This window comes from Macaca nemestrina, chromosome 2 (genome assembly GCF_043159975.1).
Source record: "Macaca nemestrina isolate mMacNem1 chromosome 2, mMacNem.hap1, whole genome shotgun sequence".
Taxonomy (NCBI): domain Eukaryota; kingdom Metazoa; phylum Chordata; class Mammalia; order Primates; family Cercopithecidae; genus Macaca; species Macaca nemestrina.
The window spans coordinates 111,773,680-111,799,029 of NC_092126.1; the positions used below are offsets into that span (position 1 = coordinate 111,773,680).

The following is a 25,350-nucleotide window of genomic DNA, read 5'->3' on the forward strand; positions in this document are numbered from 1 at the left end:
GGATCACTTGAGGTCAGGAGTTCAAGACCAGTCTGGCCAACATGGTGAAACCCTGTTTCTACTAAAAATATGAAAATTAGCCGGGCATGGTGGCGTGGGCCTGTAATCCCACTACGCAGGAGGCTGAGGCAGGAGAACTGCTTGAGCACAGGAGGCAGAGTTTGCAGTGAGCCAAGATGGTGCCACTGCACTCTAGCATGAGTGACAGAGCAAGACTCCATCTCCAAATAAAATAAAATAAAACACTTTAAAAATCAACTTTAATTAGAGTCAGTGTTAAACAGCAAATGGGTATTCTTAGAAGATTATCCTAAATGAAATCTAAGTAGTTAGGGACAGAAAGGTTGAGAATATCTGAGCCCTTTCCAAATCTAACCCATACTGCAGAATATTCCATTCCAAGTTCTCAGAAAGTGGTAAGATATAAAATGCTAAATGTGTGCATTTATGAAAAGAAAATTATCCCAGTTTCAAAGTACACATATAATGGAATATTTAATATGACAAGAGAGTCCGAATTAGAAAATCATTTAAGTTTGAGACATAGAACACAAAGGCATGGAATCAAGCAACCTAGATTTTGCCATATTATAGAAAGCCAGTATATTTTTAAGATATTTAAAGACAAGCGTGCTGGGCGCGGTGGCTCATGCCTGTAATCTCAGCACTTTGGGAGGCTGAGGAGGGTGGATCTCCTGAGGTCAGGAGTTTGAGACCAACCTGACCAACATGGTGAAACCCCGTCTCTACTAAAAATACAAAAATTAGCCAGGCATGGTGGCACGTGTCTGTAATCCTAGCTACTCCAAAGGCTGGGGCAGGAGAATCTCTTGAACCAGGGAGGCAGAGGTTTCAGTGAGCCGAGATGCACCACTGCACTCCAGCCTGGGTGACAGAGTAAGACGAAAGAAAGAGAGAGAAAGAGAGAGAGAGAGAGAGAGAAAGAAAGAAAAGAAAGAAAGAGAGAAACATAAGCAGATGAGCAGTTGGGGAAAGAAGGGAAGAGAGAGAGAGAAAAGAAGTGAGCAAATGGAGTTAGAGTGCCACAGAATAGTAATAGTAGAGATGAAATATGAAGTTTTGTTTTGTTTTTTGTTTTGTTTTTGTTTATTTACTTATTTTTTTGAGATGGAGTCTCGCTCTGTTGCCCAGGCTGGAGTGCAATGGCACCATCTCAGCTCACTGTAACCTCCGCCTCCCAGGTGCAAGCAATTCTTCTGCCTCAGCCTCCCGAGTAGCTGGGTCTACAGGTACCTGCCACCACGCCCAGCTAATTTTTGTATTTTTAGTAGAGACAGGGTTTCACCAGTTGGTCAGGCTGGTCTCAAACTCCTGACCTTGTGATCTGCCCCCCTTGGCCTCTCAAAGTCCTGGGATTACAGGCATGAGCCACCGTGCCAGGCCTTGAAGTTTTATTTTTTTATAAAGGTAAGAGTGATGTTTGATTATATGTTTCTATTGAAGGATTTTTTCCGTCAGTGAATCAATGCTTGACTAACATTAAAGACTAAATAATGAAAAATGACAAATGAAAATAGTATTTAAAAAGTATTTTTAAAATCTACAGAAGGGTCTATGATAAAGATAGAAGCCAGGATAACAGCACTCAAATAAATAAGAGAAAAGGAGTTAAGGAAAGTAAACAAACAATAAAAGTGGGCAGGAATCTGAAACAGAAAAGCTGAAGACTAACAAAATAGGCAATAATCATTAACTGAAAGATAACGACTCACTATATAAGCTTAATTTCCAAAGGGATTGATTTGGAATGCTTAGGTGCTTCAAAAAATGATATATATATATATATATATATATATATATATATATATATATATATATAATATGTATCATATATACATATGTCAATTATATACAATGCATACATGTTATATAAAACATGTACTTCTCTAAAACAGTAGGTCTTTGAACACAGATATGAGCTGAGATTATTAAAAAGAGTAGATTGCTTAAGAGGAAAAGCACAATGCAGTATAAATACAGCTCAGAAGAAGCTTGGATGGATTTATTATCATCCATTGGCCTCTGGACTTGATTAAAAATTGAGGAGACAGTCTCCCTAAAATCCATGTACACTCTCACTCTCCAAACTTTGACAATTTTTTTTGCACAAGCAACGCAGCACTGCCACTTTGGCATTACTACTAACATGGCACTTTTCATGTTGCAATGTTTTAGAGTCTCTTAGAGCTTAGAGAAGATGACAAGGTCACATTTTGGATGTGTGATGGGATAAAGGTGATCATAAAAGTCAAGTATGAGGGGAAATGTCTCAGCTTTATATTCTATATGAAAATAAATCCAGTAACTCCAATGTTACTGGCAAGTGTTTAGTTTGCTTTCTTCTCTTAAGAACTTCTCTTAAGCCGCTGCTTTCTTCTTTTAAGCCAGTGATTTCATGATATTCAACATACAGTGATAGGCTCAGACTCCACACTGACGGACGCTTTCTCAGGCCCACTAATGCTTAACTGAAGACGATACAAATGGGACTGTAAGCCTGTTCATGAGCATTCAAGTGAATCATTTTCTCAATGAAAAAAATATATCAGGCTCATCCAGCCAGAGCCCAGAGGGAAGGTGGTAGATGAACATGTATTAAATATAATTCATGTGATAATTGCTTTGATGATCTCATCTAACTATAGTCATGCATCGCTTAATGATGGGGATACATTCTGAGAAATGCGTCATTAGGCGATTTCATCGTTGTGTGAACATCATAGAGTGTACTTACACAACCCGAAATGGTACAGCCTACTATGGTATAGTGTATGGCTCTTAGACTACAAACCTGTATAGCATGTTACTGTACTGAGTACTGTAGGCAATTGTGACATGTGGTAAGCATTTCTGTACCCTAAACATATCTAAACATAAAAAAGGTATACCATAAATATGGTATAAAAGACAAAAATGGTACCACTTGTATAGGGCACTTATCATGAATAGAGCTTGCAGGACTGGAAGTTGCTCTGGGTGAGTCAGTGAGTGAGTGGTGGGTGAATGTGAAGGCTGAGGACATTACTGCACACTCTTGTAAATTTAACACTGAACACTGAGGCTACACTAATTTAAAAGTTTTTTTCTTCAATGATAAAGTAACCTTAACTTACTTTAACTTTTTACTTTATAAACTTTTAAAAAAGTCTACCTTGTAATAACAGAAAGCTTAAAACACAAACACATTATATGACTGTACAAAAATATATTCTTGATATCCTTATATATAAGCTTTTTTCTTTTTTTTCTTTTTCTTTTTTTTCACTTTTTAAACTTTTGTTAAAATCTAAGACACCAGACCAGACACAGTGGCCCACGCCTGTAATCCCAGCACTTTGGGAAGCCAAGGTGGGCGGATCACCTGAGGTTAGGAATTTGAGACCAGCCTGACCAACATGGTGAAACCCCATCTCTACTAAAAATACAAAAATCAGCCAGGCATGGTGCAGGAGTACCTGTAATCCCAGCTACTCTGGAGGCTGAGGCAGGAGAATTGTTTGAACCCATGAGGTGGAGGCTGCGGAGAACTGAGATCGCACCACTGCACTCCAGCCTGGGCAACAGAGTTAAACTCTGTCTCAAAACAAAAACAAAAACAAAAACAAAAACAAACTGAGACATAAGCACATTAGCTTAGGCCTATATGGGGTCAGCATCATTAAGATGTCACTTAGCAAAAGGAGTTTTCAGCTCCATTATAATATTATGGGACCACTGTCATATATGTGGTTCATTGTGGACTGAAACGTTATGCCGTGTATGACAGTATTAAAATATCTTGAGATGTGTGTGCTATAATGTTTATTTTGCAGATTAAGATGATAAAAGTTCTTTTATCAGCAAGAATAGGTAGATAAATTCAGACAGCACTTTGGCTGGAAGACTTAGGAAGCGATATAGCTAAGGCTGATCAAGAGGAAGCGCCTTGATCAGAACTGCAATTCCAGGAAAGAACTCTTTGTCTTCACTGGAGAGCCAAGTTGGCATCTCTTCCAACATTTCCTCTTGCCTGAAATATATGAATACTCATCTAACTGACCTCTGCTGCTAGGACTGTGGCTCAGGGATGACAGTCTCTCTCTGTGTGGTCAGGAGCAGCTAAACTCTGGGTTAGAACTTTGGGAACCTCTGACCTCATTTCTTTCCAGAGCTGTGATTATTATGTCATCTGCAGCAGTAATGACAGTGGCTAAAGGGACATCATGCTAATTCTCTAAAAACATTTCATCCAAGGTATTAATTGTTGTAAACAACTACTAGTGGTTAATGAAAATACCCAAAGAGACTGTCAAAAGTAATTAGAAGAGAAACTTTCCAGCAATTTCCAGAGTGATGGGAAGCAGATATCCTCAGATGCAATAAATGAGTGTAGAGAATTGAATTCTACTTTCCAGATAGACTTATGGTTCCTTTGAGGGATAAATTTCCCTGAATGTGTGATTCCACATACTTCCTCACAAATATTAAATACTCAGACATTTATGATAGAAATAGTGAAATAGAAACACAAGAAAGAGTGGAAGTTCCCAGTGAAGATTCTTACTAACAAAATTAGATATATATTTTAAAATGAGTGGAACTGCCAAGGAGATAGAAATACATAAAGACCATTTTTTTTCTCCCACCAATGCCATCTCAACAAAGAGGAAATGCTGATTTTGTCCAAAACTATTAAGAGAGACTTTAATGTAACACTATAGGAGTAACTCCTGAATTAAGCATGAAGGAAGTTTTTGAGGGATTGATGTTATAGCAGCCTCATTTAAACTGTGGTTTTGGAGAAGTCTAGGAAGTGGAGGCAAACATTGTTATGTGAGAAACTCTATTAAATCTTTTAAAAGTGAAAAGAGGAAGGATTTTTAGCATTTATCATATCCTCTGATACACATATGTCATACCATGTCACCCAGAGAACCTTCTACTTCCTATCCATGAGATTCAATTAGCATGATGTTCTCAGTATAGTAAAATGTCAAAATGATCAGGATCACTTCAGATACATTGTGACATAGTACAGAAAAGTTGCCATCATCTGTGGAAAGAGAGAAACATGAACTGCTTTCTTATCTAGGTAAATGAAAATCGTTTTTGATCATCTTTGCTGATAAAGATGACAAAGAACACATTCTCCAGATAAATAGGCACATGCCACACCTGCCAGAGCCTGTTGATCTAGTCCTGTAAGGTTAACACAATATGCACCGCAGCTGCTTATGAAACAACCACAGGGTTAGGGTAGTTGACTCTCATCTGCCCTGATCCATCTTGTTTTTGCAGTAGCCATTCTTGGGCTATGATGGGTCCTATATCCCCTTTATCTTCATGGCTGCAATTCTACCTGAGTGAAGTATGACTCTGCTTTACAATATTTTGATCAGTCAAGGTAGTTTTGGGAATAATCACTTACTTCTACTTACTGTAATGAATTTTACTTTATGGGTCATAAAACCAGTATGTGTGCTCTGCCAGCTGCCATCGTAATTTTATAATTATAGACCAGGGAGCTGACAATAGGGTAAGTTTGCAGAACCACTGGATCCAACAGAAGATGGACTTGGGGCTGGGCGTGGTGGCTCATACCTGTAATCCCAGCACTTTGGGAGGCTGAGGCAGGCGGATCACTTGAGGTCAGGAGCTCAAGGCCAGCCTGGCCAGCATGGTGAAACCCATCTCTACTAAAGATACAAAAAAATTAGCCAGGTGTGGTGGCACATGCCTATAGTCCCAGCTACCTGGGAGGCTGAAGCAGGAGAATGGCTTGAACCCGGGAGGCGGAGGTTGCAGTGAGCCGAGATCACACCACTGCACTCCAGCCTGGGCGACAGAGCAAGACCCTGTCTCAAAAAAAAAAAAAAAAAAAGATAGACTTAGGCCATGTATCCTCTGGTGCCCACATGCCCCAGTTTAACATTTTTATCATCCTAGTATCAGGGTGAGCTCATTATCTATATCCAACAGTCCTCAATAAATCTAGGCATATTCCCTTCCCTAGTGTTTATTACTTGGGTCCATGGCCAGAAGTCCCACTGCAAAGACTAGGCAGATACAAGTTTTCTGTATTTGCAGAGGTTCTGTTGCTTGCATTCTCAATGACACCCAGGTCCCCATTCAAACAATGGGCCCTATGTGTAAGAACTCGTTTGGATATCAAAATTGTGGGAAGGGTCATCATTTTCTGCTTGGTGGCTGACATGAATCTTCTGTACGCCTGATCTTTGTCATTTCTGGTCATAGAAGCTGAGCAGTATCATCACTGGCTGCCCATCCAATCTCATCCCTAGGAACAAGAAGACCTATTTGCCTTTTGCCACAAATCCTTCTGGATCAAGGCCCCCCAGTTTGCAAAGCCAGCCTTTACTTGGAAGATGGTCCTGAAAAATAAAAGTATGGAAGTGGGGAAATGAGACAAGGAAGGTAGAAAAGCCATCCAAGGTGAGGTTTCTGCTCACTCCCACTTGGGGAATCGCTGAGAAATGCTGTGAAACAAACTTGGAATCCTCCCGGTTGAGTATGTAAAGCTGCAACATTTGTCCATCAGCTCCCATGCCCCAGTGTTTGACTTTTACCCCCACAGCCTTGGTACCTGCCTGTGTTCGAACAAGTAAGCTCACGCGATACCAGAGAAAGCCTCAGGCAGAGAAGAGATGCCCAGATGTGAGATATTATGAAGATGATAGCACACAGGAAGCTATCCTGCCCTACGGCTGCAGATGAACTCAGGTGGGCCAAGGGAGCACCAGCAGTGTCTGACATACATCTCAGTGCAATCTAGTGAATGAATCAGAGCTTCCATCCCCAGGACAATCAGTGGAACCACTCTATTCCTCTTCATTGAGGACCTGAGAAACTTGCCAAATTGCTTATAAACATGTTCAAAGTGCAGAGCAAGTTCAGAGAATCATATTTTCTCTAAATCCTTATTCATTTCAGGAAAAGACATTTTCTCATTAGAAGACATTTAACAGGGGTCTTTAAGATTTCAAGATTATAAATATCAGCCATGGACATCCTACACTCATGTGGTCTGAGAGTTGCTGATTTACTCTCACTAGGAGGATGTGGCTAACCAAATTGAGAGCCACTGAGACACCTAATTGTGGGGAGAAATTATGGATTTTCCTAAATGACAGAAAATAGTCATGAAGAAGAAAGACTTTTTTTTTTTTTTTTGAGACGGAATCTCACTCTGTCACCCAGGCTGGAGTACAGTGGCACCATTGTGGCTCACTGCAACCTCTGCCTCCTGGGTTCAAGCGATTCTCCTGCCTCAGCCTCCCGAGTAGCTGGGATTACAGGTGCCCGCCACCATGCCCGGCTAATTTTTGTATTTTTAGTTGAGACGGGGCTTCACCATGGTGGTCAGGCTGGTCTCGAACTCCTGACCTCAAGTGATCCGCCCACCTCGGCCTCCCAAAATGCTGGGATTACAGGCGTGAGACACCGCACCCGGCCTGAAATACACTTTTTCAAAGGCTGATATTTTTATATAATCAGGGTACTTACAAAGAAAAATTTAAATACCAATTTACAATGAATGGGAAGAATTTTCCACGAGAAAAATAGTGAAATTAAACTTAGATGAATACATGCTATTTGGTGGAATGTGGCAAAAAACATGTGTTTGTCCTTCACGTAGAGGTGTCAATCCTCTTTGCATCTGGATGGGGTCTTTTGAGGACTCACTACCCATGGGCTGCCACACTTGCCAGACACCAAGTCCTGTGGGTGACTGCTAGGCCGGGGTGGTTAAGGCATGGTTGTGTCTCCACTGTTTTTCATCCCACCTGCATATAGTGGGCTCTGAGGCCACACAGGATGGTGGAGCCACATCAGACTCCTGTGCCAGTGGCAGATAAACTTCACGTGTTATCTCTGGATTCAGGCAATTTATTTCACTGAAAAATTGTGGTGCTTACTGTTCCAGAAACTGGAATAACCTTCATTGATATGAAAAATATCAACCTTCAACCTAAATAATGGCTCTTGGGATATGACTTTGGCAGAGATTCAGTAAGGTCCTTGTGATCCCCATGTGTAGAAGAGAGCAAGGGAAACATCAGATTTCTTCATATTAGACTGGAATGATTGTGCCTGAGCTGTGATGTGATTTTTTTCTGTTATTTTGCAGGTTTATATTTATCGTCATGATCTAGTCAGCAGAATACATTTTCTCTTTTCTTAAATTACGTATCTGCAAATCTTCGGCAATGTTTAAATTTTCCATGTAAACAGAATGGGTTTTTGAAATACAGCTCTTCCAGCAAAAAAAAAGAAAAAAAAAGAAATACAGCTCTTTCAAAATCATGAAGACAGCTAGAAAATAAATTTGAATATGAAGTTTATTCAAGAGGCATCCTGATGTCAAAAGTATTTGACTATGCATTGTTTTATTAGTTATATTGCTACATACAAACCACCCCTAAAACTTTGCTGCTTTAAATAAACCATTTTTTTAGCTCATTCTTTTGTGGGCCTGGCTCAGTCAGGCTGTTCTTCTAATCCGTTTCTGACTTAGCTGCATCTCAGCTGGGCTCATGCACACATCTGCAGCCAAGCAGCAGGTCACTCAGGTGCTGCTTGTCTTGAGTGGCATCACTTACGTGGCTGGAGGATGATGATGGTCCACTCTATGACAGGAGTAATGAGGCTGTGCATCTCTGCCATCCAACAGGCTAGCCGAGGATTGCTTGGCATGGGCATGGTTCCCAGACAGAGAGGGGGAATCATGCCTGTCCTCTTGAAGCATAGGCTCTGAGATGACACAGTGACATTTTGGGGGCTCTGTATTGGGCAAAGGAAGTCACAAAGCCAGACCTGATTCAAGAGGTAGAGAAGTAGGACTCATCTTGGGAGGAGCTACAAAGTCTCATTGTAAAGGACCACACACACCAGGAGGCATGGGAAATTGTACCCATTTTTGCAACTACTCCAAGTCTAGATTTTTCTCTTTCTCTCCCTAGAAACAACTACCCATGAGCATTCAAATTTGTATCAATCGTCTATAATTAAGCCCTCTCCTAATTTGCATATCTTCCCCCAGAACAAGAAAAATCTATTCTCTTTATCAAGATATTCAGTGTCAATTGTCACTTGAGAAAGCCCCTTGGGGGCCTCATCTGTAACTCCATGGGTCTATCAAACATGTACCTGAAAAACCTAACTCTGTTCAGAAAAAGGCAGGTGGCAGTTTGGGATTGTCCAGCAATACATATTATGTATTTTTTTATATTGTGTTTCTTTCTATTGAGAAAACTAATTCTGTAATTCTACTATATTTTTCCTCATAAAAGGGTGGGAAAATATAAAACACAACTAACCCTCTTCCAGCTCATGTAGCTAGATCTTTGATTGTGACTTCATCTTCATTTATGTTGGATATGACTCATGTTTATCTAGCCCTTTGGAATATTGCTTTGGGGACAAATGAGCATGTTTAGAATACGTCTGAAATTTATGTAATCTCAAGACAAATATTTTTTTTTCTATCTTTGCCAGTGTTGTGGAAATATATAATTAAAAACAAAATATTCTCCCAACTCAGAAAACCTCTTCACAAAGGTAAAAGAAATAAAATAGTTTCATTTTTATTTATTTATTTATTTATTTTTTTATTTTTTTTTTTTTTTATTTATTTTTTTTTTTGAGACGGAGTCTCACGCTGTTGCCCAGGCTGGAGTGCAGTGGCGCGATCTCGGCTCACTGCAAGCTCCGCCTCCCGGGTTCCCGCCATTCTCCTGCCTCAGCCTCCTGAGTAGCTGGGACTACAGGCACCCGCCACCGCGCCCGGCTAATTTTTTGTATTTTTAGTAGAGACGGGGTTTCACTGTGGTCTCCATCTCCTGACCTTGTGATCCGCCCGCCTCGGCCTCCCAAAGTGCTGGGATTACAGGCTTGAGCCACCGCGCCCGGCCCATTTTTATTTTTAATTTAATTTTGTGAGACAGGGTCTCACTCTGTCACCCAGGTTGGAGTACAATGGCACGATCTTGGCTCACTGCAACATTCACCTCCTGGATTCAGGCAATTCTCGTGCCTCAGACTCCCAAGTAGCTGGGATTACAGGCACGCACCACCAGACCCGGCTGTTTTGTGTTCTTTAGTACAGAGAGGGTTTTGCCACGTTGGCCAGGCTGGTTTCAAACTCTTGGCCTCAAGCAAGCCTCCTACCTCAGCCTCCCAAAGTGCTGGAATTACCACCGTGAGCCCCAACACCCGGCTGAGAAATAAAATAGTTTTAATAAGCACTCAACTAGAATGTAATGTGCATCACAGGCGATCCACTAAGAGAATGCAGAGACAGAAAGAAACCTCACCCTTTCATATAGCCAAGCAGATACGATCTGTTACATACATGTTCTCAAAAATAAACAGTAAATTAGTCCTTAATTAGTCTTCAAGTAAGATAACTTGATAGCACCATTTATTGCACATAGTTCAGCCTAAATTCACCTGGTAATTGGGGTATCCATCTGTGTTAGTAATGGTTTCATACAAAAGTAAAATAAACTTTGATCTTTATGACAGGAAGTAGTTTTGCAACTGAGAGCAAGGCACCCAGTGGAGTTAGACTCCTACCCCGATGGAAACTGGGAGATAGGGGCGCTCTTATGTTTCAATGAAATGTAAACATCAAGGGAGACAGTGCCCCTATGGCTCCTAGGTCTTTGAGAAAGACATCCCTGGGTCATAAAGTTGGCAAGAAGCTTATTTAGCTTCTTAAAAGCTGTTGTTGTTGTTGTTTTGTTTTGTTTTGTTTCTGTTTTTTGTTTTTTTTTTTTTTTTTTGAGGCAGGGTCTCACTGTGTCACCTAGGCTGGAGTGCAGTGGCACGAGCATGACTTACTGCATCCTTGACCTCCCAAGCTCAATGGATCCTTCTGCCTCAGCCACCTGAGTAGCTGGGACTACAGGTGTGCACCACCACACCCAGCTAATTTTTGCATTTTTTGTAGAGACAGAGTCTCCCTGTTGCCCAGGCTGGTCTCAAACTCCTGGGCTCAAGCGATCCGCCTGCCTCAGTCTCCCAAAGTGCTGGGATTATAGGTGTGAGCCACCGTACTCAGCCTACATGCATTTTGAGACAGAAAAAGAACTTACAGTGACAAATTTTCTAAAGTAAATACTCCAAGAAAAGGGAAGGGAGGGAAATTTCTTCCCTTTTTTTCAACCAGAAGTAAGCCTCATTTTAAATTTGTGTTTGCCCTTGCATCAAGCAAGAGTTCTTCTGTGTTAACCATGGTTGCTAGTGACCATGTTTAGAGTACTCGTAATTCTCATCAGCTTAGAATTTATTCATCCATCCCATCATTCATCAGGTTATAATTAAATCACATGCACCAGAACAAGCCTGGACTATGTTTATTCAGAAGTGAATCAGAGAGGCAGATTCCTTTCATCAAAGAAATTATATTCCGCAGAAGGAAACAGACAATAAGCAAATAAATAAATAAATTTACTTAATAATTTATTTACAATCTAATTACAGGGGCTGTTGAGGGTAATGACAAATAAAGTAGCATGAAGGACCAAGCTGGATGAGAAGTGTTATTTTAGGAAGAACTTTATGTGGCGATGGTGTTTGAGCTGAGCCGTGAAGGGGGTGATGAAGGACTACAGAGACGATGAGGGCAGTTAGCTTCATTAGCAAAGAGAAATCCAAAAAAACACTGAGATTTCTGGCCTGAACAAGGGAATAAATGTTAGCGGCCTTTACTGTGAGTGGGAACACAGGGAGAATGTATGTTTATTGAAGCGGAGATAATTCTGTTTCAAACATGCAAACTCTCAGCTGCCTTTTAAACACAAAAGTACAGATGCTAAGAAGACAACTAGTTGTACAGTTTTTAACTCACATGTAGTGTGAGAGAGGGAAGGGTATACAGATAATGGGAGTCATCAGTACATAGACCTCATTGAAACCAGGGATCCAGACTTCCTTTTCTGGCTGTTGGAGTGGTTTGTGGAAAACTCGTGCTCCCATGAAAAACAGATTAAGAAGGAAATAAGATTTTTAAAAATTAATCTGTATGAAACCTTCAGAGAGCTGCCTAGGCAACATGGATTTGAGTGGGCAGATGGCAAAAGGAAGTGAACTGGTGTGGTGAGCCAGAATTCGTTATCTGATTTTTGCCTATGGGCGTTTGGCTGTTAATAGCACGAAGGAGCCTGAAAACCCAGGCACAAGGAGGTCTAGGCGGAGTTGCTGCTAAGAGACCAAGAGGTGAACAAAACAAAGTGGCAAAATTAGAATGCACGACGGCAAGCAGTCAGGATGTGGGTGGCCAATATCCCAGGGAAAGGAGGTAGAAGGATGAGACCCTAACACCTGGTTTGGTTTTTCCTTCCATTTCAGGCATTTGTCAGATTCTTGGACTGCATTGAGTAGGGGAATAAGAAGGTAGGCAGAAAGCCCCTAACATATGTCCCAGTCTCTCCTGGCTAAAAAGGAAAACACTGAATTTCAAGGCCCAACCAAGTCAAGGGCCCCCTTAGTAAATACACGACGCTTTGGGCTGGGTGACCTCAAGGTGCACACCTGAGGTAACATCAAGGCGATCCAGAAGTAGATCTTAAATGTAGCGCAATCTTGGCTGGGCATGGTGGTTCACGCCTGTAATCTCAGCTCTCAGCACTTTGGGAGGCCAAGGCAGGTGGATCCCTTGACGTCAGGAGTTCAAGACCAGCCCGACCAATATGGTGAAACCTCATCTCTACTAAAATTACAAAAATTAGCTGGGCATGGTGGCAGGCACCTGTAATCCCAGCTACTCAGGAGGCTGAGGCAGGAGAATCGCTTGAACCCAGGAGGCAGAGGTTGCAGTGAGCCGAGATTGCACTACGGCAATCCAGTCTGGGTGACATAGCGAGACCCTGTCTCAAAAAAAAAAAAAAAAAATGCCATCTTAAAATGCTGCAAATTGGTCTCCTGTCATCTCAGTGCCTTGTCTGATTAACATAATTTTACCCCAGTCTTGATAAAGAAGTGAATAAATTAATCACTTACATAGATCAGTGGAGCATAATGGAGAATCCAGAAACAGATCAACATATATACAATCACTTGATTTTAAGCAAAGAGGTCAGAGAAATATAATAAAGAACAGTCTTGAGAGTCAGAGGATGAGAAAAGAAAAAAAAAAGAAGAATGATCTTTTCAACACATAGTGCCATGTCCATTGGCTATCCCTACGGAAAAAGTCATTCACAGTAATCACAGGTTTACATATGAAATGTGAAAAGAATAAAGATTCAAGTAATAAGTGACTTTGTGGTGGGCAAATGTATCTGAAAAAGGAAACACAGTCCATTAAAGAACAAAATTGATATATTGGATTTTGTAAAATAACTTCAATTTATCAAAAGCCACCACAGAGGAGTACAGGGGAATTTGGGAGGAGAGGTGGGAAATGGAAGTGTTCTATACCTCAATTATGGTGTCATTACACAACTGTAGGGTTAACTAGGTTAATTCACAATATTCTCCACCAGAGAAATACTGGCCATATTCAGGGAGGAGAGGAATTATACCACAAAGGAACTACAGGGCCTGTTCAACATGTGCCAGCAAGACTGGAAGTTGAATATTCAGTGTGTCGCAGTTCTCTGGGCCTTAGAGTTTTCTTCTTTTAGGAGGGAAACAGAATAGAAATGTCTTCATTGGTAACTTTGAGGATTTAGTACTTGGAACAATGGCAGTAAGGTAGGAAGTGTCCAAAGTATGGTAAAGTTCCTGGACATCTGGTGGGTAAAGAAAGGAACAAGCCATGAGCGATGAGTTCTCTTTCTTTGTGTAGGTCCAGGGAAAGCTCTGGCCCCGCCATGGGCCCACAGCTCCACTTTTTTTTTTTTTGAGACGGAGTTTCGCTCTGTCACCCAGGCTGGAGTGCAGTGGCCGGATCTCAGCTCACTCCAAGCTCCGCCTCCCGGGTTCACGCCATTCTCCTGCCTCAGCCTCCCGAGTAGCTGGGACTACAGGTGCCCGCCACCTCGCCCGGCTACTTTTTTGTATTTTTTTTAGTAGAGACGGGGTTTCACCGTGTTAGCCAGGATGGTCTCAATCTCCTGACCTCGTGATCCGCCTGTCTCGGCCTCCCAAAGTGCTGGGATTACAGTCTTGAGCTACTGCGCCCGGCCTACTGTTTTTTTTGGTTTTTTTTTTTTTTTTTTTTTTTGAGACAGAGTCTCGCTCTGTTGCTCAGGCTGGAGTACAGTAGCACAACCTCAGCTCCCTGCAACCTCTACCTCCTGGGTCCAAACGATTCTCCTGCCTCAGCCTCCCAAGTAGCTGGGACTACAGGCGTGTGCCACCACACCCAGCTACTTTGTGTATTTTTAGTAGAGATGGGATTTCACCATATTGGCCAGGCTGGTCTCGAACTCCTGACCTCATGATCCACCCGCCTCAGCCTCCCAAAGTGCTGGAATTACAGGCATGAGCCACTGTGCCTGGCCTGCAGTTCTGCTGTCAGACTGCCATGGCTCTGGTGCTTCCCTTACCACCTGGGTTTGTATCGAGTGCCCCAGTGTGCATGGCAGATGCCATACGAACTATCTCCTTCCCATGTGCCTGTCACCTCACCCAAGACAATGGCTCTGAATCTGTGAAGACCTGTTCTAGCCATGTACCTTCTGAGTGCACCTGAGGGCGCCAAACACATGGTTATTCAATGAGCACATGAAGTTCCATTTTCACAGCCCTTCAGGCAGCTTCTAAATTCAATGCATGCAAAGCGATGTCCTCCTCTCCCCACAGACTCATGTTTTCTGCTGGGTTCCTGGTCTTCAAGAATGTCTCATCACCTTGCCTTCTATCTGCCCAGCCTAGACACCTCTTTCCATGGACCTCTCTGTGGCCCCCATGTCCTGCATGAAAGCACTGGAACCTATAAATCCCTTTCCCTCTCTGCTGAGACTCTTGGTCCCAACCTCACGCTCTATTCCCAATGCTCTTGCCTTGGTCCACAGCAACTCTATGTCCCACAGGATCATTTGAGGGCCCTCCCAAACCCTCTGGCCACATGATTTTATTTACTGCTCAGGACCCTCATGACTCCACTTGGCAGTGCAGCTTTCAAGACCTCCTGGCCAGACTTCTCTCCCATTCCACATTTCCAGATGCTCTCATTTCTGCCCATTGGGCCTGCCCTTTACATTGTCTCCTCTGGCTCCTGTGTGGCCTTGGCAGATCCATGCCCATCCTGTAAATTGAAATTCATTATGGGAGAACACTTTCATCCCATGCCCAGGCAGAGAGCAGGGTGGAGGAAGACCATGGGGTGCTCAGGGCTCATTATGGCAGAGTACAAGGACCAAGTCATGGTCCCTGGGATGGGGTGTGGAGAGACGGGAGGAGGGAAGTAGTGACACTCATGGCCTGAGTGTGCTGGCTGTGGACGTGCTAAGACCCCTTCTGGCATGAAACAGCCCCAGATGCCTCACATGGATAAGGAGGAGACTCTCAGGTTGTGTGGCCTCCCCAGGACATGACTGGGTAGAGGCAGGGCTCCTTGTTAGCCCTGGGTCTCCAAGCCTTCCTGATACCCACAGACAGCCCTACAGGCTGGCATGAGTTGTAGGTGGCTGCCCACTCATACAAATTTCCATTGTACTGTCATCGTCCCCTTCTTCAGCCTTCCCTGAATACTAAGAGTGGTAGTTCATAAGTGCCACCGTGTGGTACAATGAACAGGGGTGGGACCCTCAGCCAGGCCCAGGCAAGTACTTGTGTGGTCCTTCTTCCTGACACTCAGGATGGATAGGTCTCCTCCAAGCATCTTGGGGCAGAGATGCTCAGGATTATCTGGTGGCTTCAAAACCAACCAACTGCACTTTGGTGGAACAGAATTTTCTTCCCACTCTGCCTAGATCCCTACAACTGAGAACAGTGAGCAGAGGAGCCTGGGTCAGGCTCCTGGATCGCTTTGTCTTGCTTCCAAGTTTCTGTCTCTGCCATTATTTTTATCTTTCATAGTCTCTGTTTGTCCTTTTATTTCTTCTTCATCTTTCCAAACTTTTCTCTCTCATATAGATATTCATTCATCTACTCAATCAGTTACACATTCAACAAATATTAACTAAATACCTACTATGTGCCAGTCACTGGGCCAGGTCTGTGGACTGGTCAGAGGAAACTGCAAGAGGCTGGGAACTCAACAGGGATTGGCAGAGAAACTGCCTCGCCTCCCTCGAGCTTGCCAACCTAGCATTACCTGTGCTCTTTTGCTTCCTTGGAATCTTCTGAGCTAGTCAGACAGAACAGGAAAAGTAAAGCCTGAATTCTTTCTCTGGTGAGCCCCAGGGCTTATATAAGGAAATACAAAGAGTAGGTACACACTAAGTATTTGCTGAATAGATGATAAATTACAGAGCTGAATTTGTGACCAGAGGGATGCAGTTTGGAGGCACAGGAGAGACTGAGGAAATTGAAGGTTTGAGAGAACAGGGGACTTGCTTCTGCTTTTGTTTCTCAGGAGCATAGAAAGTGAATGTGTAAATCTCAATGTATACAGCACTCATAGAATTTAATGTTCACCTCTCTAAACATCAACAATTAAAATTAACCGTAGGGACCAGACAGAGAAGAGACACTCAGCCCTATACTCCTGCACTAACTCTGAACATTGTTTATAAAACAAATATAAGACAACTCTGAAAGGTGGGAAGAAGAAGTCAGGCCAGCTAGTGACCTCAGGACCTGAGGAACAACACAGCTGTGAGTTCTCTGGATTTTCTTTTTGCCTCATATCTTCTGGATTGTGTGCTGGAGAAGCTGGCAACCCCAAAACACCAAGAGGCATGCAGAAAAAAAGCTCCTGGAAAAGCCTCCTTCAGCCAAGTAACTAAGAAAGGGGCAGCCCGGTGTTACAGGATCTTTGGGGTGTTGCTTTTCTGGCTGGAAACTTCTGTATCTGGTGATGCCTTTGCCTGGGTTCTTGTCCTGCATCCAGGAAGAATGAGGTATGCAGAAAGTGGAGGGTGAGCAAGACAAAGAGGAGTTTTATTGAGTGTTAGAACAGCTCAGAGGAGACCCACAGTGGGTACCTCCTCTCTGCAGACAGGTTGTCCCATCGAGTGTTCAGCTCTCTGCAGAGAGGAGGCCCTGGTATGGGTGGCTCCTCTCTGCTGGCAAGTCGTCCTGTCATCTGTAGCTTTCAGCAGAGAGGAGGTCCTGGAGAGGGTAGCTCCAATCTGCAGCTAGTCATCCTGATGCCCGCCCAGCTCCTAGCTGAGAGGAGGCACTGAAGTGGGTCGCTCCTCTCTGTAGCTGGTAGTCCTGATGCCTCTGCAGGTCTCTGAAATTCTCAGCAAAGAGGGTAGCTCCTCTCTGCAGCTGGTCATCCTGTCATCTCCCCAGGGCTTGTATGGGCCTCAGAGGGGAAGAAGTGCATGCCAGTTGGTCCATGGGTGGCCATGGGCAGGCCCAGACAAGGCACCACAGTTTCCCACTCTGGTCGGTGGGACTGGCAGCTCAGCCCCCACCCTTCAGGCCCTACCTGGGAACCTGCCCCCTTCCACCCAGGAACCTGTCTGCCTCTTGCTACTATTCATGGCACCCGGGCTTGGCCTTGACTTTGCTCCAAGATCAGAGCTGGTGCTGGGAGCGGGAAGAGACCAGGCAGTAGGAGCAGGCACTTGTGAGCCTGTGAGGGTAGGGGGGCCTTCCTGGGCCCCTAAGAGTGTAAGAATGCCTGAGTCTACAGCCAGGGTTTGAACAGCTACAGCTGCACCCAGGAGAGCAGGCCTCCTGCCTGCTTCCAGATCTGCAAGACACAGGGAGGCTTGATCAACAGCCATGAGTTGGGCAGCAGCAGCCATGACTTAGATAGCTGCAGCCCCACTCGGGAGGAGGGGGCTCCTGCCTGCTCTGTGGAGTGGGAGGCCTAGGTCTGCAGTGCGGTTTGGGCTGCTGCAGCTGTGCCTGGAAGGACAGGGCTACTGCCTGCTCCATGGAGCTGGAAGCCCTGTAGAGCATGGCGGGGTGGGGGGCGGGAGGGCAGAGCTCCTGCCTCCTATGTGGAATTAGAGGCCCCAGTCCACCTCCCTGCTTCAGCCAGTGTCTTGGCAGTAGCTACTCTAGATGGACCACTGCTACCATCTCTACCAAGACAGTAAACATTTACACAATAACAGCTCTACTGCAGCCAAACACTATGGAAAAAAAGCTGTGGCCTCACCCCTCTCCATGCCAGCAAAAATTTAATGGGGAACCTAGACTTCCACCTTCACCAAGGTGAAACAAGGTGCTCTTCCAAAAAGGATGTCACAGAAGGTTGAGTGAAGAACCAGAACTTTTTATCCCTGCCCAGCAGTAATGAGATCTTCCCCATGGTATTACTGGAAACCACATGGGGGTTCTGGATTTTCACCCCTACCTGGTGGTAGTGACACACCTCTCCTCATCCCTATTGGGGTGCTATCAGAAGACACCTAATGGAAAGCAGAATTTTGATCACTGCCAAACAGTAACAAACATGTCCTCTGCTCCACATTGTCAGTGGGGAGCAGTAACAACTAACTGCATCCCCAACCCTGGCGTGTGTGTGTCATATGAGGTTGAGTGGAGTGTTGGAAAACTGGATATGTACAGACAGAAGAACAAAATCATACCATCATCTCATACAATATACAAAAATCAACTCAAAATGGATTAAAGATTTAAATTTAAGACTTCAAACTGGAAAACTATAAGAGAAGAGAATTGGAGGAACCTCCATGACATTAGTCTGGGCAATGATTTTTTTTTTATTTTATTTTTTTTTTTTTTTTTGAGGCGGAGTCTCGCTCTGTCTCACAGGCTGGAGTGCAGTGGCGCGATCTCGGCTCACTGCAAGCTCTGCCTCCTGGGTTCACGCCATTCTCCTGCCTCAGCCTCCCGAGTAGCTGGGACTACAGGCGCCCACCGCCACGCCCGGCTAATTTTTTGTATTTGCAGTAGAGACGGGGTTTCACTGTGTTAGCCAGGATGGTCTTGATCTCATGACCTCACGATCCGCCCGCCTTGGCCTCCCAAAGTGCTGAGATTACAAGCGTGAGCCACCGCGCCCGGCCTGAGCAATGATTTTTTTTTTGATATGACCCCAAAAGCACACGCAACAAAAGCAAAAATAGACAAATGGGATTGCATCAAACTAAAAGTTTCTGCAGAGCAAAGAAATCAATCAATAGAGTGAAGAGACAACCTATGGAATAGGAGAAAATATTTGCAAATGACACATCTAAATGGTTAATATAAAAAATATATAAGGTACTACTCAAACAGCTCGCTAGTGAGAAAAAAATAACCTGATTTAAATATCAACAAAAGACCTGAATAGATATTTTTCCAAAGAAGACATACAAATGGCCATGAGGTATATGGAAAAAATGCTCAAAATCAATAACCATTAAGGAAATGCAAATTAAACCCACAGTGAGATATAACCGTACACCTGTGAGGATGGCTATTTGATTATCAAAAAGACAAAAAATAGAAAGTATTAATGAGGATATGGAGAAAAATGAACTCTTGTACACTGCTGGTGGGAATGTAAATTGGTACAGCCATTACGGAAAACAGTATAGAAGTTCCTCAATAAATTGAAAACAAGACTACCATAGATTCAGCAGTCTCATTTCTGAGTATATATCCAAAGGAACTGAAATCAGTTATGTCCAAGGGGTATCTGCTCTCCTATATTCACGGCAGTATTATTCACAATAGCCAAGATATGGAAACAACCACAGGGTCCATCAGCAGCTGAATGGATAAAGAAAAGGGAATGCTGTTCAGCCTTTAAAAAGAAGGAAATCCTGTCATTTGCAACAACATGGATGCACCTAGAGAACAGTATGTAAAGGAAATAAGCCAGGCACAAAGAAAAATACAGCATGATCCTACTTCATGTGGAATCTTGGAACATCAGGAAGGAAGAAATAATAACAGAAAGAGTAAAATTATGGGTAAATATATTTTTCTTCTCTTTGAACAGATGAAGCAAAAATTATAACATTGATATTGTTCTAGATAGATACACAGGAAATATTTAAGACAATTATATTATAAACAGAAGAGAATAAATAGACTTAAAGGGATATATGGTCTCTAAACATCACTCAAACTTATAAAATGTGGGCCTCAGTAGATTGTGATAAGTTATATACATATAATGTAATACATAGTACTATCATTTTAAAAATCTATGTAAAGAAATACACTCACAAACATTATTAAAAAAATCAAAGTAGAATTCTAAAAAATATTCATGCAACCCACAGGAAGGCAAGGAAAAGAGGGCAAAGAAATGAAAAAGAACACATAGAAAACTTAAAAATAAATAAAATGACAGTGTTAAGACCTAAAATATCAATAATTCCACTAAATGTAAATGGTACAAATACATCAATTGAAAGACCTGGCACATTGTATTTTTAAAATGACCCAGCTATGTACTGTATACATGAAACTCACCTCAAATATAATTGTACAGGTAGATTGGAAGTAAAAGGATGGAAAACAATATACTGTGCAAGCAATAATCAAAAGAAAACAGTAGTAGTTATATTGACATCAGGTAAATTAGATTTCAGAGCAAGAAAATTACCAGGGACAAAGAGAAACATTACCTAATAGTAAAAGGGTCATTAACCAAGACATAATTCGAAATGTATATATACCAAATATCAGGGCTGGAAAATACATGAAGCAAAAATGGATAGAGCTGCAAGGAAAAATAGACAAATCTACAATTATAGTTGAAATTTCAACACTGCTTTCTCAACAATTGACAGAATAACTAGACAGAATATCAACAAGTATACAGAAGAGTTCAACAACATTATCAACCAACATAATCTAATCAACAGTTATAGAACACTCTGTCCAACAACAGTAGAATATACATTCTTTTCAAGCTCCCATGGAACATTTACCAAGATGGACCATATCCTGGGCCGCATAACAAACTTCAACAAATTAAAAAGAATTGAAATTATAGACTGGGCATGGTGGCTCATCCCTGTAATCCCAGCACTTTAGGAGGCTAAGGTGGGTGAATCCCTTGAGCTCAGGAGTTTGAAACTAGCCTGGGCAACATAGCAAAACCCCATCTCTACAAAAAAATAAATAAATAAAATATGAAAAATGGCTGGGCATTGTGGCACGCACCTATAGTCCCAGCTACTCAGGAGGCTGAGGTGGGAGGATCACCTGAGCCCCATGGTCAAGGCAGCAGTGAGTTGCGATTACACCACTGTACTCCAGCCTGGGTAACAGACTGAGACCCTATCTTGGAAAAAAAAAAAAGCATTGAAATTATCAAGAGTATGTACTCTGACCACAATGAAGTCAAACTAGAAATCAATAACAAAAAGATACCAATAAAATCTACAAACTACATAAACTACATAAAAACTAAGAACTACATAAAAACTAAACAACATACTTTTAAATATCTCATGAGCCAAAAAGAAGTCTCAAGAGAAATTTTTAAAACTAAATTTAGGCCAGGCACAGTGGTTCATGCCTATAATCCCAGCACTTTGGGAGGCCAAGGTGGGCAGATTGCTTGAGGCCAGGAGCTTGAGACCAGCCTGGCCAACATGGCAAAATCCTGTCTCTACTAAAAATACAAAAATTAGCCAGGCGTCATGGCTCACACCTGTAATCCTGGCTTCTTGGGAGGCTGAGGTACAAGAATTGCTTGAACCCAGGAGGCAGAGGTTGCAGTGAATCGAGATTGTGCCACCACACTCCAGCCTGGGTTATAGAGCCAGACTCCATGTCAAAAAGAAGAAAGAAGAAGGAAGAAGGAAGAAGGAAGAAGAAGGAGAAGGAGAAGGAGAAGAAGAAGAAGGAGAAGAAGGAAGAAGAAGAAGAAGGAGGAGGAGGAGGAGAAAGAGGAGAAAGAGGAGAAGAGGAAGGAGAAGAAGAAGAAAATCCAACATATCAAAATTTGTGGGATGCAGCCTAATCAATGCTGAGAGGAAAATAAATAGCAAATATTTTACTTCAGAAAAGAGGGTAAGTCTCAAGTCAATAATCTAAGTTCTAGTCTTAAGAAAATACAAAAATGACAAAAATTAAAAACAGAAAAATGAAATATAAATGAAATAAAAAGCTGCTTTTTAAATAAGATAAATAAAATTGACCATCCCTACCAAGACTGACAAAGAAAAAAGAGACAAGACACAAACTCAATATCAATAATAAAGCAGAATACCAACCATAGACCTTGTAGACATCAAAATAATAATAAAGGAATATTATGATCAACTCTTCACACACAAATTTGATAACTCAGATTAAATGGAAAGACTTATTGACAATCACAAACTTACTACCATTTCCTCAATATGAAATAGATAATCTGAGTAGCCTTATTACTATTAAAGATACTGAATTTATAACTTTAAAATTCTAAAAAAGAAATCTTCAGGTCCAAATAGTATCACTGTAGAATTCTACCAAGCATTTAAAGAATAATTAACACCAATTATACACTATCTTTTCCAGAAAATGGGAGACAACATCTCCCAACTCATTTTATAAGGCCAGTTGATATGGTTTGACCTGTTTCTCTGCCCAAATCTCATGTCCCATTGTAATCTCCAAAATTGGAGGTGGGGCCTGGTGGGAGGTGATTTGATCATGGAGGCAAATTTCTCACGAATGAAAGGTTTAGTACCATTCACTTGGTCTGTCCTTGTGACAGTGAGGGAGTTTTCATGAGATCTGGTTGTTTAAAAGTGTGTAGCACCTCTCCCCTCTCTCTCACTCCTACTTTGGCCATGTGACAGGCCTACTCCCACTTCGCCTTCCACCGTGATCGTAAGTTTCCTGAGGTCTTCCCAGAAGCCGAGCAGATGAAACATCATGCTTCCTGCACAGCCTGCAGAAATGTGAGCCAATTAAACCTATATTCTTGAGGCTGCGTGCGGTGGCTCAAGCCTGTAATCCCAGCACTTTGGGAGGCCGAGACTGGCAGATAAAGAGGTCAGGAGATTGAGACCAGCCTGGCTGGTGAAACCCCGTCTCTACTAAAAATACAAAAAATTAGCCGGGCATGGTGGCGGGCCCCTGTAGTCCCAGCTACTCAGGAGGCTGAGGTAGGAGAATGGAGTGAACCCGGGAGGTGGAGCTTGCAGTGAGCCAAGATCGCACCACTGCCCTCCAGCCTGGGGGACAGAGTGAGACTCCGTCCCAAAAAAAAAAAAAAATCTGTATTCTTTATAAATTACCTAGTCTCGAGTATTTCTTTAAAGCAGTGTGCAAAGAGACTAATAAACCAGTATTACCCTAATACCAAAACCAAACAGTACAAAAAAGAAAGAAAACTACAGACTAATATCTTTCATGAATTTAGACACAAAAACACTCAACAAGTTAATAGCAAATTGAATCTAACAAAGTGTTAAAATAATGACACATCATGATCAAGTGGAATACCAGGAATGCAAACCTTGTTCAATATTTGAAAAAAATTGATGTAACCCACTATATTAGCAGGTTAAAGAAAGTGACATGATTATATCAATTGATACAGAGAAAGCATTTGAGAAAATCCAACACCCATTTATGATAAACAAGAAAAAAAGAAAACCCTGAGCAAACTAGGTATAGAAGAATTTATTCAATATCTGTAAAAAACCTACAGCCAAGATCTCCCTAAAATCAGGAAGAAAATAAAGATGTTGGCTCTTACCACTGTGTCTCATCACAGTACTAGAAGTCTTACCCAGCATGATAAGGCAAGAAAAGAAAATGGAAGTCATATAGATCAGAAAAGAAAAAATAAAATTGTCATTTGCCAGTGACATGATAAAAATGTTCTATGTAGAAAATTTCAAGGAATATTCAAAATTAACTCCCAGAACTAATAAGTAAGATCAGTAAGGTCATGGGATGCAAGATCAATATATTAAAATAAATCATATTTCTATATACTAACAATGAACACATGGAAATTGAAATTAAAAACACAGACTATTACAACTGCTTCCAAAATTGAAATATTTAGGAATGGGTCTAACAAAACATGACAGAACCAGCATGCTGAAGTGAACATATGCTGATGAAAGAAATCAAAGACCTATATAATGGACAGACCATGTTAATTCATTAGAAACTCAACATCATAAAGATGTCAATTCTCCCTCAAACTGCTACACTGTATAGATTTAATGCAATTTTTATCAAAAATCCAGGATTCTTTTTGTTAACGTAGACAAGTTTATTCTAAAATTTATGGCCAGGTGCGGAGGCTCACGCCTGTAATCCTAGCACTTTGGGAGCCCAAGGCAGGTGGATCACCTGGAAGAAAATACAAAATCCAGAAATAAACTCCCACAAATATGCCAGCTGCATCCTTAGAAAGGTATAAGAACAATTCAACAAAGGAAAGGGAGCTTTCTCAACAAATGGTTCTCTAAAAATTGGCATAAGCAAAAAGAAGAGGAGGAGGGGCAGGGAGAAGGGGAAGAAAAGACATTCATCATCCTTAATCATTATAAAAGTATAAATCCAGACCGTGGTGAGATATCACTGCACTCCTATTGGACTGCTAAATTAAAAAAACAGTAGTGGTTAACAGGGCCTGGGGGGAAGGGGTTACAGGGAATTATTGTTTAATGGGTACACGTTTCAGTTGGGATGATGAAAACGTTCTGAAGAATGGGTAGTGGTGACGGTTGCACAAAAGAGTGAAAATAATGCCACGGACCTGTATGCTTAGAAATGGCTGAAATGGTAAATTGTATGTTTTGAAATTTTAATGACAATACCAAATGCTGACAGTACTAAGTACCAAAGATGTGGAGAAACTATGTTGGTGGGAATGTAAAATGGTAAAATCAATCTGGAAAATAGTTTGTCGATTTCTTCACAAATTAAACATAACTTGTCATAGAACTTACTGAACTCCTTGATGTCTATCCGAGAAAAAGGAAAGCTGTGTCCACACACAAACATGTATACAACTATTCAGAGCAACTTTATTTGCAATAACCAAAAAGTGGAGACAACGAAAATGTCCTTCAATAGGTGAATAGTTAAATCCACTGTAGTACAGGCATACCATGGAATACTACACAGCAATAAAAATAAAAATGAACTAACTATTGATACACACTACAGTTAGGATGGACCTCAAGGACATTACACTCAGTGAAACAAAATCCAGTCAAATACCATAGAGTTCCATTTATATAGCATTCTCCAAATGACAAAATTATAGAGCACAGATGAGTGGTGACCAGGGGTTAGGGGTGGTAGGGAGAAGGGAGTTCATGTGACAATGAACAGCTGTGTGTTGGATGTGGTAATGGAATAGTTTTGTGTCTTGATTATGATGGTTGT

General features: G+C 41.9%; 1 protein-coding gene and 1 long non-coding RNA gene across 4 annotated transcripts in view; one reads left to right on the forward strand and one right to left on the reverse strand.

Annotated features, from left to right (window-relative positions):
* LOC105480397 (serine peptidase inhibitor Kazal type 8 (putative)) overlaps positions 1 to 4,116 on the reverse strand; it is a 49,474-nt gene extending 45,358 nt beyond the window's left edge. Inside the window, exon 1 of the mRNA XM_011739192.3 lies at positions 4,061 to 4,116. The gene's annotated coding sequence lies outside the window, so the exon portion shown is untranslated. The remainder of the gene's footprint in view (positions 1 to 4,060) is intronic.
* Positions 1 to 8,481, forward strand: part of LOC105480396 (uncharacterized) — a 36,362-nt gene extending 27,881 nt beyond the window's left edge. For all 3 annotated transcript variants that reach the window (XR_986449.3, XR_986452.2, XR_986450.2), the window contains exon 4: positions 6,256 to 8,481. This is a non-coding gene — a long non-coding RNA (uncharacterized lncRNA). The remainder of the gene's footprint in view (positions 1 to 6,255) is intronic.
* The last annotated feature ends 16,869 nt before the right edge of the window (positions 8,482 to 25,350 follow it).